Source organism: Danio aesculapii, chromosome 6 (assembly GCF_903798145.1).
Source record: "Danio aesculapii chromosome 6, fDanAes4.1, whole genome shotgun sequence".
NCBI classification, from domain to species: Eukaryota; Metazoa; Chordata; class Actinopteri; order Cypriniformes; family Danionidae; genus Danio; species Danio aesculapii.
The window spans coordinates 47,405,192-47,418,137 of NC_079440.1; positions in this window are offsets into that span (position 1 = coordinate 47,405,192).

Below are 12,946 nucleotides of genomic sequence, written 5' to 3' on the forward strand. Positions count from 1 at the left end.
TGCGTCTCGCTTACACATTGCTTAAAACACGCAGGATGTACAGCAATGTGTATATCTTTACAAATGGAAAAAGAATCAAAGGAATAAAATATTACAAAAATTATTACTTTCTACATGAATATAAAACCACTGCCTTCATGTCAGTGAGCTTTTTCAGTTTATTCATGACAATTTGTATAATGTTGTTGTTGTTTTTGTTGTTGTTGTTAGTAGCAGTATTAGTGGTATTGTTTATTGTATGCATAAATATTTGTTTTATTAAAAGCAAGCTTAGATTTGTTCATCTGTCAGGTTTTGGACCATATGGGCCATAGGACGCGTGCTTGGATATAAGTCTTTTTGACCACACTTCGTTATTATTGCTCATTTATTCATTTGCTGGAAATTAGAACTGAATTTAGAAATAGTTAGAAACATATCTTTGTGCTTTAACAAACTAAATTATGTAGGCTAATGGATGGCTGTGCATACAACACAGTTTACTTATCCCAGAAATTAAAAGTAAAGACTGATTAGAGGAGGCTCATTCTTTATACTTGTGCAGATGGTCTATTTAACTTTTTTTTTTTTTTTTCTTCCCACAAGTGAAGTGTTTAGTTTTTCCATTTAGTTTTTCCACTTACAAAGTCCACCATGTAAATAATAAATGCGCCATGGTGCGACGCAACTGACTCTAAAAAGGGAATGGGAGATGAGATTCTAATTGGTTTAATGAACCTTATGCTCAAAACACACCCATAACTCATTAAGAGAATAAGCACAACCCTGTTAGACCATGCGCCTCGGCGCAAAGTGTATTTTTTTTTTATCCTTAAAATGGCAAAAGTGGATTAGAACACGCCCTTAATGCTTTTGCTCCATGCGCTGTAGACTTTGCACCTAGATTGTTGAAGAGCCCTAAAAGTTGTTGGAAGACTGATCAAGGCTCATTAATGCAATTCAAGAGTATAAATAAACGGAAAATAACAAATAATAAAAACATGAATCAGAAAATATGGAAAACTGCTAATTTACGGATTTTGTAGCTTATGGATAACATAAATTACCTCCTTTTTGATTCCATGAAAAGTATTTGTTTCTAAAAGCAAAACAATGTAATTTTTTCACTTAACTCAGTCATGATCAGATTTTTAAGACCTCTTAAAGTCTCCATGTTTACAGGCTTTTTTCTGTTATTTTACAACTAGTTAACTTTCTGTTCGTTCCCCCTTTTCTCTTCATTCTCACAGACTTTTGTGAACGTAGCCTGTGGATATTATTCTTCATATTTCATATGTAAAGTATTACTCAAAAGAAGAAACTCTAAACAACTTTTGTGTCAGTTATCAAAACTTCCTATTATAGTTAAAATATATAATCTGTGTATTCCTGCACACCCAACTCCTGAGGGATTCCTGAGGGTAATGTCACTATAGCCTGGTGCTGTCAAGCTGCTGCCAAAGCCAAAAGCGTGTTTATATAGATCTGCGCTTCCACATTAGCCAAACATTCAGTATGGGACAATCATCGCAAAAAAAAAAAAAAGTGCACATCACCTGTCAGCTCCAGGCAAAAAATGTCAATGTCAAAATGACAAAAGTATTACCTGTCTGAGTAGAAAACACTCCATTACCATTTAACCATGCACTTACAGACTGCACCGTTGATCCACTCGTTCTCTCTCTCCCTCTCCCTTTGGATACTCAGCACAAGAGCTATCGACATTTCCTATCGTGTACCACGTTGGGCTCTCTTTGATCCCTCTTTATGATGGACGGATCTTATAAGCTGTGATTCCTCCACCAACAGATTTCAAAGACAAGGTGTAAAAGTTATCTGACTCAGCTTTAGCTTCATGTCCAGGCGCATTAGCTTTGTGACATTTTTCATTTTTCATACAAGGCTCTAAGCTACCACATTACCCTGTGTAGTCTCAGGAGCCGAACGTAATGTGGCAAATTAAGTCAAATGCTTCACGTTCATGACCTCCAGCCATGGTAACAGTCACAAATGGCATCTTAATTGGGGAAAGGGGGAGATTCAATGCACTCACATCAAACTAAATGAACAAGAATATGCTAGGCATGTTGAGATAAATGTGAACATGGGGTGTTTTATTTTACAGAACTTTTTTTAAGTGGATGTTTTAGTGTACATGTAGTGATTTCTATAAAAAAATAGATATTTAAAGTGAAGTTCAGGCCTGTTCACACCAAAGACTAAAGAAATCTTTCTAAATGTAAAATAGTCCTCACCACAAGTGTAATGACAGTGTTTTTGTCTTCCTCCAGCTGATGAACAATAAAAACACTGACAGGCAATCAGAATCCACTTGACTTGAAAGAGCTTGAGCATTTTAAAGCTGCTGGCCACCAAACCTACAGTAAGTGTGCACTTGTATATATTTAAAAAAGCAATGTTATTTTGTGTTGGTGTGAAGAGTGTGGATAATAATAGTTAGCATCATTTTATTTATCCCTTTTGGTTAGAAGTAGTCCTTTTCTTTCTTTTTCTTTGAGGTTATTTGTTTACTAGCACCAGTGTTTATACACCAATTTGGTTTTAGTTTATTTAATTTATTTTTTTAAGAGTAAAGTTTTCAAATGCAAGTATTGTGCTGTAGTGCCATTTAAGAATCATGTTTGGTCAACAACAGAAAGTTGTAGTGGACAGCTCTTTAGGTTTTTCATGAAGGGCATTTTACAGTGTATTTTTATTTATTTATTTTAAATTTTTTTCCCAAATCGATAACGAACTAAACTTTTTTTCTTAACGCAGACTCACACATACAAAACAAAACTGGCCAAATGGATCATTTTCTTCTCAAAAATACATTTTGTTATATATATTATATATGTTATATCTCACTAACTCTTCATTTTAAAATAGAGCACATCTTTTTCTGCATCCACAAACTTTATTTCTATACTTTTACAATGTAGATTGTGTCTAAGCAGCTTAACAAAAGTTCTAGAAATATGAAACTGCTTCAGTCCAACATGATAGGGTGTATGCAGAAGGACTTTTAATTTTTTAGTAACCCAGTTCAAGCTCTTTTGGTAACCTGTATACAGTTACAAAATCGACACGTTTAAGGTCTGTCTTCTTTAAAAATCATCTTCACTGTCTGATTGATAAACGATATTAAGTGGGTCTCAGGATGTACAAGAAGCACTGCATTAAATGACATTTATCTGCACCGTGTCTTTTAAAATATGAACATTTATTTTACCATGGTATTTTCAATGGAGTTTCTGCGCTAGCCTCCTGCTACTGACAGCGCATAAGTGTAATATGCTTTTTATCTCATTTTATAATTGAACAATTAGATTAATGCTGAAGTCTATTTAAGTGATTTATATTTTAATTACATTACAGCATAGATTCTGTAAAAGGAACTGTATAAACTTGGAAAAAAAAGTCATATTCACTGTTCACCGGATCTTTAACGCTATGGGAAGAAACAGTAGCAGCACAAATACCCCATTTAGATGATTTAGATTACAGTCACAAGTGATTTCTTACAAATGAATAATGTTGGATTTATGGTACTTGGATACATTTTTACTGTGTAATAGAAGTATATTTCCTAAAACGAAACTGAACTTTTATTTTGATGCGTTTTCTTGACAACACTGTCATCTCAAATATATTGCAATGTTGTTGTTTTTTTTTTTTTTTTTTTTTTTACTACATAAAACGTGAAAATACTTGAGAAACAACCCACAAAAACAGCTCTGGAGATTACCTGTGTTATGGCTTCATAGTGAAATGACAGATGCTGTATTAAATGTGAATTTATTCACACAGATGGGCGGAACGGATCAATTTCATGTTGAATAGTCTTTTTGAATAGAGTGTGTAAATGTATGTATGTGTGCGTGTATGTGTATATATGCATGTGTGTTAATCCAAAGTTTAACAACATTCAGCATTTACACACACACACACACACACACACACACACACACAAACACACACACTTTATTTATTTATTTATTTTTATTTTGGGCTGGATTCTGCCTTTTGAATGAATAATTACAGATAAAAAAGGCCCCCTGAAAAGCCATTATTTTAAATCATTGTATTTGCATTGCACTATAGACCTGATCAAGATTAAAGTTAATTTGTAAACACAGTTAAAGCTTTATAAAGCAAAAAAAGCGAAACATAAAGAACGAGCATGCTTTTAATGAGAATCAAATGCGAAATATTATGATCTTTCAACGTTAGAGGCACATTTCATTGATAAGCTAATGAAGTATGACGCAGGTCGAGTGTAGAAAGACAGTCATTTACCATCTCTTGAAGTATCCGGGGCCACCATCTGTAATTTTACGCTTGATCTGGAGTCCCTTTATCCTCTCTTTACTGCTGAGCCCTCACTATCAAATGTACATCAGGCATCTTTACCCGAATGCGGAATTTGCAACAGCAGCAAGACGGATTTAATTGCCATGGCAGAGACGCTCTGTAAGGGACAATGGCCAGCAAATGGATATGGCTGCGAGGCTCAGGCAATAACGTCAAGAGCTGTGATGAATTGTGACTCTGAAAAGAGTAACAGCTGATGGAGTATTGAATTTGTTTATATTTGCAGTGATGGATATAATCCAAGGTGTGAGGAGCAGTGCGGAGAAGGAATGATAAATTCTACAGACATTACCTTTTTTATTGATTTCATGCATTCTTTATTATTATTATTATTACAGCCAGTAAGATCAGTCAGTGGATTATGGATGGCTTTGATGCAATTCTCCATGTTAGTAGTATACAGTATTTTCTTTTTTGTGGTGTTTAAAAAAAATAATAATAAAATAAAAATTTAAAAATTTAAAAAAACCTCTTTTTGGGCGTTCAGGGTCAGTGATGAACAGCAGAAACATAAAAAAAGTCTAAATTTAGAAAATGACTTCTTTATTTTTGCTGTTTTAATGACTTTTTCCAAATGAAATGGTTTAATTGAATTGTTTTTAAAATGTCAAATGGTGTGTAGAGCCATTTTAATCATTTTGAAATGTTTCTAGCATGCATTTGATCATTTTTGAGGTTTTAATGGAGTTATCCTGCTTGACGTTAAAATAACCTTCCATACTGACTTACTGATATGAAAACTTATACAGTATTAATGTGTTAGAACACATAATTTATTAAGTGTTTTATATACAGACTGTATTAACATCCACACAAGCATGTGCAAACACACTTGTAGAGCTATCTTCTTGTACTAAACAGACGAAAAGATTTTTTTATACTGTTCAAACTATACATATTATCCTCTTACCCCAATCCTACCCCTTAACTTAGCCTTCACAGGAAACAATTATCACTTAAGCATTATTAAAATGCTTCATATTGTGTGAGTTTTAATTATTATTATTATTATTATTATTATTATTATTATTATTATTATTATTATTTATTTATTTATTTATTTATTTATTTATTTATTTATTTATTTTTTACAATACGTTTTCCTTATGGGGACCAAAAGAATACCCACAAGAATACCAATACCAGTAAATTGCCATTGTGGGGACATTTTCTGGTTCCCATAAGAAAGTCCCCTCAGCCCTACGCGCACACACATAATTTGTCATTTATATTATACGATGTTGAAAAATGAAGTATTTGATTATGTAAAACATTACACAAGATAACGAGTCAACAATGAAATTACTTTTATAGTAGTAGTCTTTTAAGTTTATGTTTTTAATACAGGTTTACTGATACATTATTAAAAGTTTTAAACATTTTTGTCAACATTAATGCACTGAAGTAACATAAGCAACATTTTAACTTGATGGCCCAGTGTTTGGTAGTGTTGCCTCACAGCAAGAAGGTCTCTGGTTCGAGTTTCGACTGGGCCAGTTGGCATTTCTGTGTGGACTTTGCATTTTGCCCCCATGTTCGCGTGGGTTTTCACTGGATTTATTGAATAACCTAAATTGGCCGTAGTGTGTGTGTGAAAGAGTGTGTATGGATGTTTTCCAGTACTGGGTTGCAGTTGAAAGGGCATCCGCTGCGTAAAACATATGCTAGAATAGTTGGTGGTTCATTCTGCTGTGGCGATCTCTGAAATCAAGACTAAGATGAAGGAAAATAAATAAATGAACTATTTTTTTACTTATGTTAACAAACAATAAAAGACGCAAGAAGGAATGTGCCAAATTTTCATCCATGAAACCATTATTGACAATGTTTTGCTGCAGGTCTTTTAGGAGGATTTTTTTGGCAGAAAAAAAGCCAAAAAATTTGAGCCCAAAAAGTTTTTATGCCACAAGGTCAAGCAATGTTCAGCACACTGGTTTCACCTTCCCTCCATCTGTAGTCCCTGTACAGAGTGAAGCAGCTTTCACACCAGACACAGAAAGCACTGCACTATGAAATCCATTCATTTCATTGTGCCATGCATTTTCGTAGTTTTTTTCATTGTAGAATTTTTCTTTTATTGCATCCCTACATGCAAGTAAATATTGCTCACTGTTAGATCTAATTAGTTAATCCATTAAAGTAATATTTAATGTTGCATTATATTTAATGTTAACAAATAAGTCGTCACCTTGAAATTATAAGGTTCTATATGCGTTCTTAATGATTTTGAGATATTGAGCTTCAAAGTTTTTGCATTCCATAACAAACAGTACAACAACAACATGTAAATCTAAACAACTTTAAAAAAAAAAAAACATCCCATACTGTAAATAGCTGTCATTTAATAAGAATGTCTAACTCAATTTTGACAAAAAAAAATGTTAGATAGAACCTTATAATTCTAAGGTGAAGTGTTGAGGTTTTTATTTATTTTATTTTTTGGTTTTACAACATCAAGCCGATTCGAATGTTATGACTCTATTGAATGGGCGTTATCAGTGGGTATCAGCTGATAGATATGGGCAAGAAGGGGCTGTTATCATCCATCCACATGGTTAATCAGCTATAGATCACATTCTGGCTGCGGCTGGAAATTAACAATAATTATTCATATCATTTATTAAATTTCCCATTAATTGTATTTGATTAATGTCTCCCCAACCCTAATCCCAACTATCACGGTAATGTAAAAACAGATCTGGATTTGCAGTTTTCTCTATTAGTATTGCTGATTAACCATGTGGATGGATGATTACAGCCTTTTGAGCCTACCAGAAGGCACAGAGGGCCCCTACTGGCCCATATCTATCAGCTGATAACCACTGATAATGCCCATTCAATCGAGTGATGACATTCGAAGAGGGTGCAATATCAGCTGTTGCATTATTTCAGTCATACACTTGTGTGAAATCAGATTGTAGTTAAGTTGCTGCTGTTATACAAATGATCATAAGAGCATGAATAAACATAACGCCAATAGACTAATAGTCGATGAATGCTTCATTATTCTTCCGTTGTCCTCCAAAGTGTGCACAATCAAATTACAGTACAGGCAGTACAGCTTGAGCTGCACAAGGCAGAAAAAATCATTGTCTGCTGAGATGAGCTTATAGCCTTTACCACTGCAAATAAACTAATTGCAGAAATGATCCCAACCACTTTTTGATGGCTGATTTTCAAGTCATAGAATATTGATGTTTCATCAAGCGGGCAATTATGTTGTCTCAGAATTTATACCATTAAATCCTTTAAACCCAGGTCTTCCATAAACAAGCTGAAGTAGAGAGAAAAAAAAAACCAAAGCAGTCAGATCCTGATTTCAATCACGATTGCGCTCTCTCCACACATAAGACACTCAACCAAAGCTCATTTTGTGTGTGGTTTGATGCTTGACTCCGGAATGATTGTTTACCATCCTTATTATTTCCTCAACAAATAGCTAAATATTAATCATCCTTATTTGCATGACTCGCAGTGGGATTCCATACACGTCTGTAATGAGATTTGATTACGCGAGATGAGACTCCATGGCTCCCTGCCACATTTCTACCTCTCACACCTGTTTACTGTGCAAATGGCTTGACTTCTGATTAAGATTACAGGGAGCAAACGTCTGCATTCAGCGCGCAGATCAAGTAGTAGAATGGAGAGTAACTTTAGCATATTGACATTGGTTTTAATGGAAATGGGCTTGCTTGTTTGTTTTTGTCATCCATTTTATCCAGCTGTGTTGAAACCGACATGTTTGCACTGTGTTTAGCGGTTGCTTATTTTCAAAGGATTTTCGGTTCTATTTAAAAGACGTTCAATTCAAGTTAAGCTCTGACAACATCTGTGGCATGTACGAAAATCAATCATAGAAGTCTCTCCAAGTCTTATAGGTTCACATAAGGTGGTATGTTTATAGGTTCATATTAGGTATGCTTATGAAATATGATCTCTTGGCTGGGATTGTGATGGTGCAGCCATGCTTGTCATTTATTTATTTTTATTTTTTTTAAGCATGCAGTTTTGCATACAGCACTTGAAATTGCATTTTAGCGCCCGTTCACACAGAACGATGTTGCTTTGAAAAATTATCTGGATAGCTGAATGGGGGGAAAAAGCTTAAGGTTAGGTAACTTGGAAAAAAAGAAGTACCACATATTTAGAAATCTCATGCACAAGCTTCTGCAAGAGACGTGAACACAATGGTTTAACGAATGAGTCAATTTACATACCAATGGGAAAATAGTGCAGTGGAATGGGGGAAAAAATCATTTTGTATGACAGGCCCCTTGTACTGCAGGTTTGTTTGTTACTGTATTGTTTTTTTTTTTGTTGTTGTTTTTTCCCACCAACTAAATGCGTATTATTTAAGGAATAACTAATGATGCATGAATTAAAAAGATTGCACAGTTTGAGTAGAAATACAAGCAGTTCTCATGTTTGCACAAACCCATTTGTTGTTGTAGTAGTAGTAGTAGTAGTAGTAATATTAAAATAATAATAATGATGATGATGATGATGATGATTATAATAATAATAATAATAATAATAATAAAGTATTTGTAGTTGTTGTTTTTGCTTTGTGTATGAAAAGATGAGTTTTTGAAAACCCTGTTCACTAAGATTTGTGAAAAATTACTTTCAGTAAAAGCAGTTAAAAAACTGTTTGTAATTTTTATTTATTTATTTTTTATTCTAAATGTTAATAACAGATTGTGTATGAGTTATATTTGGTGTAAATGCATTGAACTAAAAAGATACAGTAATTTCTAAACCAAAGTAACCAACTTATAAACATTCATACTATATTATAAAAGATGCAGGGTTCCAATCAATTCCTTCATGTTGTCGCAACACAAATTAAGTTAAATTAACCATTTTTACAAATTTAAGCGGATTGAACATAAAACAGTTAAAGTGATCAAAAAATTAAGAATTGTGTTGGTTCAACTTGTATTAAATAAGTAGTTTGACACAGCAAAAGTCATTTTTTGAGTGTAGGCTAAACTTCAGCACACATGCGTTTTTGCTTCAGTTTCCCCCACAGTCCAAAGGCATGCGCTATAGGTGAATTGAATAAACTAAATTGGCCGCTGTGTGTGTATGGATGTTTCACAGTACTTTGTTGTGGCTAGGAGAGCATCTTTAAAACGCACAGTATGATGGAATAGTTGGTGGTTCATTCCGCTGTGGCAACCTCTGAAATAGAGACAAAGCCAAAGGAAAGGAAGGAAAATCTAGATCATAGGCTAAACTTGAGCATATCTGCAATGCTATTTTTATCAGTTGGGAACCCATGAGCAGCTTGTAATAGTGTCAAAACAGCGGCAGAAACACACATCTGATCTGATATAAGATCTGAATTAAATTGTAACAAGCAACACTGACTATATCACAAACATACACACACACACACACACACACACAAAACAGGTATACTTGAATTCTGTCCTTTTTTAGAATCACATCATGTCCTGTTTTTAGTTGGATTTCTTTATTCTTTGTTAAACTGTAGAGTTGAATTTTCGACAGAGCCGTGATCAAGGTCCCATAATGCAATTCACAACCATAAATAAACCAAAAACTGTCACAAAATACAAAAACTGTTAATTAATAGATATAGTTTTACAGTATAGAGCATGTAAACACACTAATATAATCATACCAAATGTAATTTTATTGAAACCATATATGCCAAATATAAACAATTTTGTAAGTGCGTTACATTTAAACTGTTTTAGTAATTTCTATTAACTTAAATTGAAATAATTTTTTATGTTGTTCACTATAAAAAAAATAAATAAAAATATGCAAGGTTCCAACAATCCCTTCATGTCGTCCCAACGCAAATCAATTAAGTTAGTTTTTTTTTTTACTTTAAGTTGATTGAACATAAAACAATTCACCTGTTACCCCAAAAATAACTCAAGAAGTGTGTTGTTTTAACTCATTTTAAATTAGCTCGAACGAGCAGCGAAAATAAATATTTTTGGAGTGTTATTTTAAATGTTCATGTCCTTTTAAGCACAGCATTCCACTTGGTTATTGGTTGCCAGTAAACAATTAAATGCATGACCACAAGAGGAAACTGGGGGGAAAAACTGAAACTGTGAAAAAGGAAGTAGAGTCATTTTCCATAACTGGGTCTGGGTGGCTGAAAATGAAATTGCATTTTTTTTTCTCCCTGTTGAAAGCGAGACCTATACTCACCCTAATTATACTTTTGAAAGCGCCGCGGCAATAGACATCACTTCTCTCTGGTATTCTTTTCATATTTGCATCTCAAAGATGAGATGGCCTTGCCCAGATAGGCCTAATTGGTACAGACAGGAGCTGTCTTTCTCTTTGGGAGTGACAGAGAATAAAGGAACGTATAGATGTGGTCCGCTCAGATGCTCGGCTACTAAAATATGACATTCTGGGGAAAATTGGATTCTGGCATTGTGCTGAGAACTGTGAGAGAAACGATCAAAGCAAAAGCTTTCAATAAAGTCAAGCTTTTAACAATACTTCTGTGATCTTTGCAAAGTGTAGAATGTTATGCAACTAACATTATTTCTCAGTAATAGCACATTTAAATGTATAGTAGCAGTTTTAGCCCTCTGAAACAAGGCAATACATTCACTTAGTCAACATGAATTTCTGTTCACCACCTATTTTGGTTTGTGTAATTTGATGAATGTCACAGTGAAAAAAGCTATTAGATTAAGGCTAGAACTTGATATCATTAACTGGAAATTGATCAGATTTGAATAATGGGCTTTACATACTAGAATATGCTAGAACTGAATGCTGAAAGAATGCCTAAATATATATATATTTGGCTGTCGGTTACTGTCTTTTTTTTTTTTTTTTTTCCATTACATTTTTATGAAGCATTGAATTCTTCAGTGTTGCACCCAAGGTTTAAAGTTGACAAAAAGTTAAAGTTCTGTCATTTATTCCCCCTCTTCTTTTTCCAAATCAGTTTAAGTTTCTTTCTTCTGTTGAAGGCACAAACATATCTATGTTTAAGAATGTTAGCCGGTAACCATTGACTTCCATATTATGGATGTCAATAACTACCAGTTTTCAGCTTTTTTAATTTCTACACTTCAAAAAAGTTCTTCATTTAGATTTTTTTGTCTTGTCTAGTCCAAACTTATAAACCAAGAAGCATTTTCTAGCAAAGCAAAAAATGTTATTAAAAATATGCTAAAAAAAAAATTCCCCTTAAAACCAGTGAAAAAATCTGCCAATGGGGTAAGCAAAATATGAAAAAAATGAAACCATTAAAGTAAGAAAAGCATTTTTTGCAGTGTACATTCTAAATACTGTATGTTAATCTGGATTTCAGCTTTGATTAGATCTTTGCCAAAAGCTCTACTCCAATGAAAATGGTCATCACATCAACTCATGACCTGACAAGGGTCTTTGTGAAGCTTTTATTGTCTTAAATTTATAATGGTTTGTTGTGATTTGAGTATTTAAGGGAAAAGTGCAAACGTGTCTAGGGGATCCTGTAGCCAGGATGCCTCGTTGCAGTGTGTGAGTCTCTAAGCTCCGCACCAAGACTTGTATGCTACAGCGTACTTCTACACAGTCAGGTATTCATCTCTAACTCTTAAATGATTCTTTGGGAAATTGGTGTTCTACAATCTCAATTGGCTTATTTTGTTTAATTATGTCAATTGGAATGGAACATCTTTGACAAACAAATGTAAAATTCTTGCTTAACTCGATCTCCTGAAATCTGTGCAACTAGTCCTAATATTACTTAAAAGAAATTAGTTTACAGTTTTATCCTCTGTCTAAGAACCAACACCAAGTCCTTGATCATATGTAACTGGCCAGCATACTAACTCTAAGCGACTTCAGGTAAACGATAAACCATTAACTGAAAATATAGATTTATTAGGTTAATCAATCTAAATTCGACCAAATCACAACCTTTTAAGGTGATCAGCTTGAATTGTCAAATCATTATAAATTGGAGTCTGATTAAATTCGGAAGTGGAAACAAATTAAAATAAATTAACAAATAAAAATATTTATTTTCACGTGCTAAAAAAGCATACATGCATTTTACCTTCACCCATGCTTTTAGTTCCTTCATTGGAATAATACGTGGACCCTTAAACACCAAAGTAGTAAAGTTGACCTTTTAAAGTTCTGTCATTTGTTCACCCTCCTCTTGTTCCAAACCAGTTTGAGTTTATTTCTTCTATTAAACGCACAAACATATCTACGTTTAAGAATGTTTGAAACATGTAGCCATTGACTTCCATAGTAATTTTTTTTTCCCCTATGGATGTCAATGTCAACCAGTTTTCAGCGTTTTTATTTCTATACTGCAAAAAAAATTCTGTACTTAGATTTTTTTTGTCTTGTTTCTAGTCCAAATATCTAAAAAAAAATCTATAAAAAAAGGAGATTTTTTTTATTATATGATATTTGTTATATGATTTTGTGTGTGTGCGTGTGCGTGTATATGTGTGTGTATATATGTGTGTATATATATGCGCATATATATGCGCATGCTATTATAATAATAATAATAATAATAATAATAATAATAATAATAATAATAATAATAATAATAATAATAATAATAATAAAATGAGTT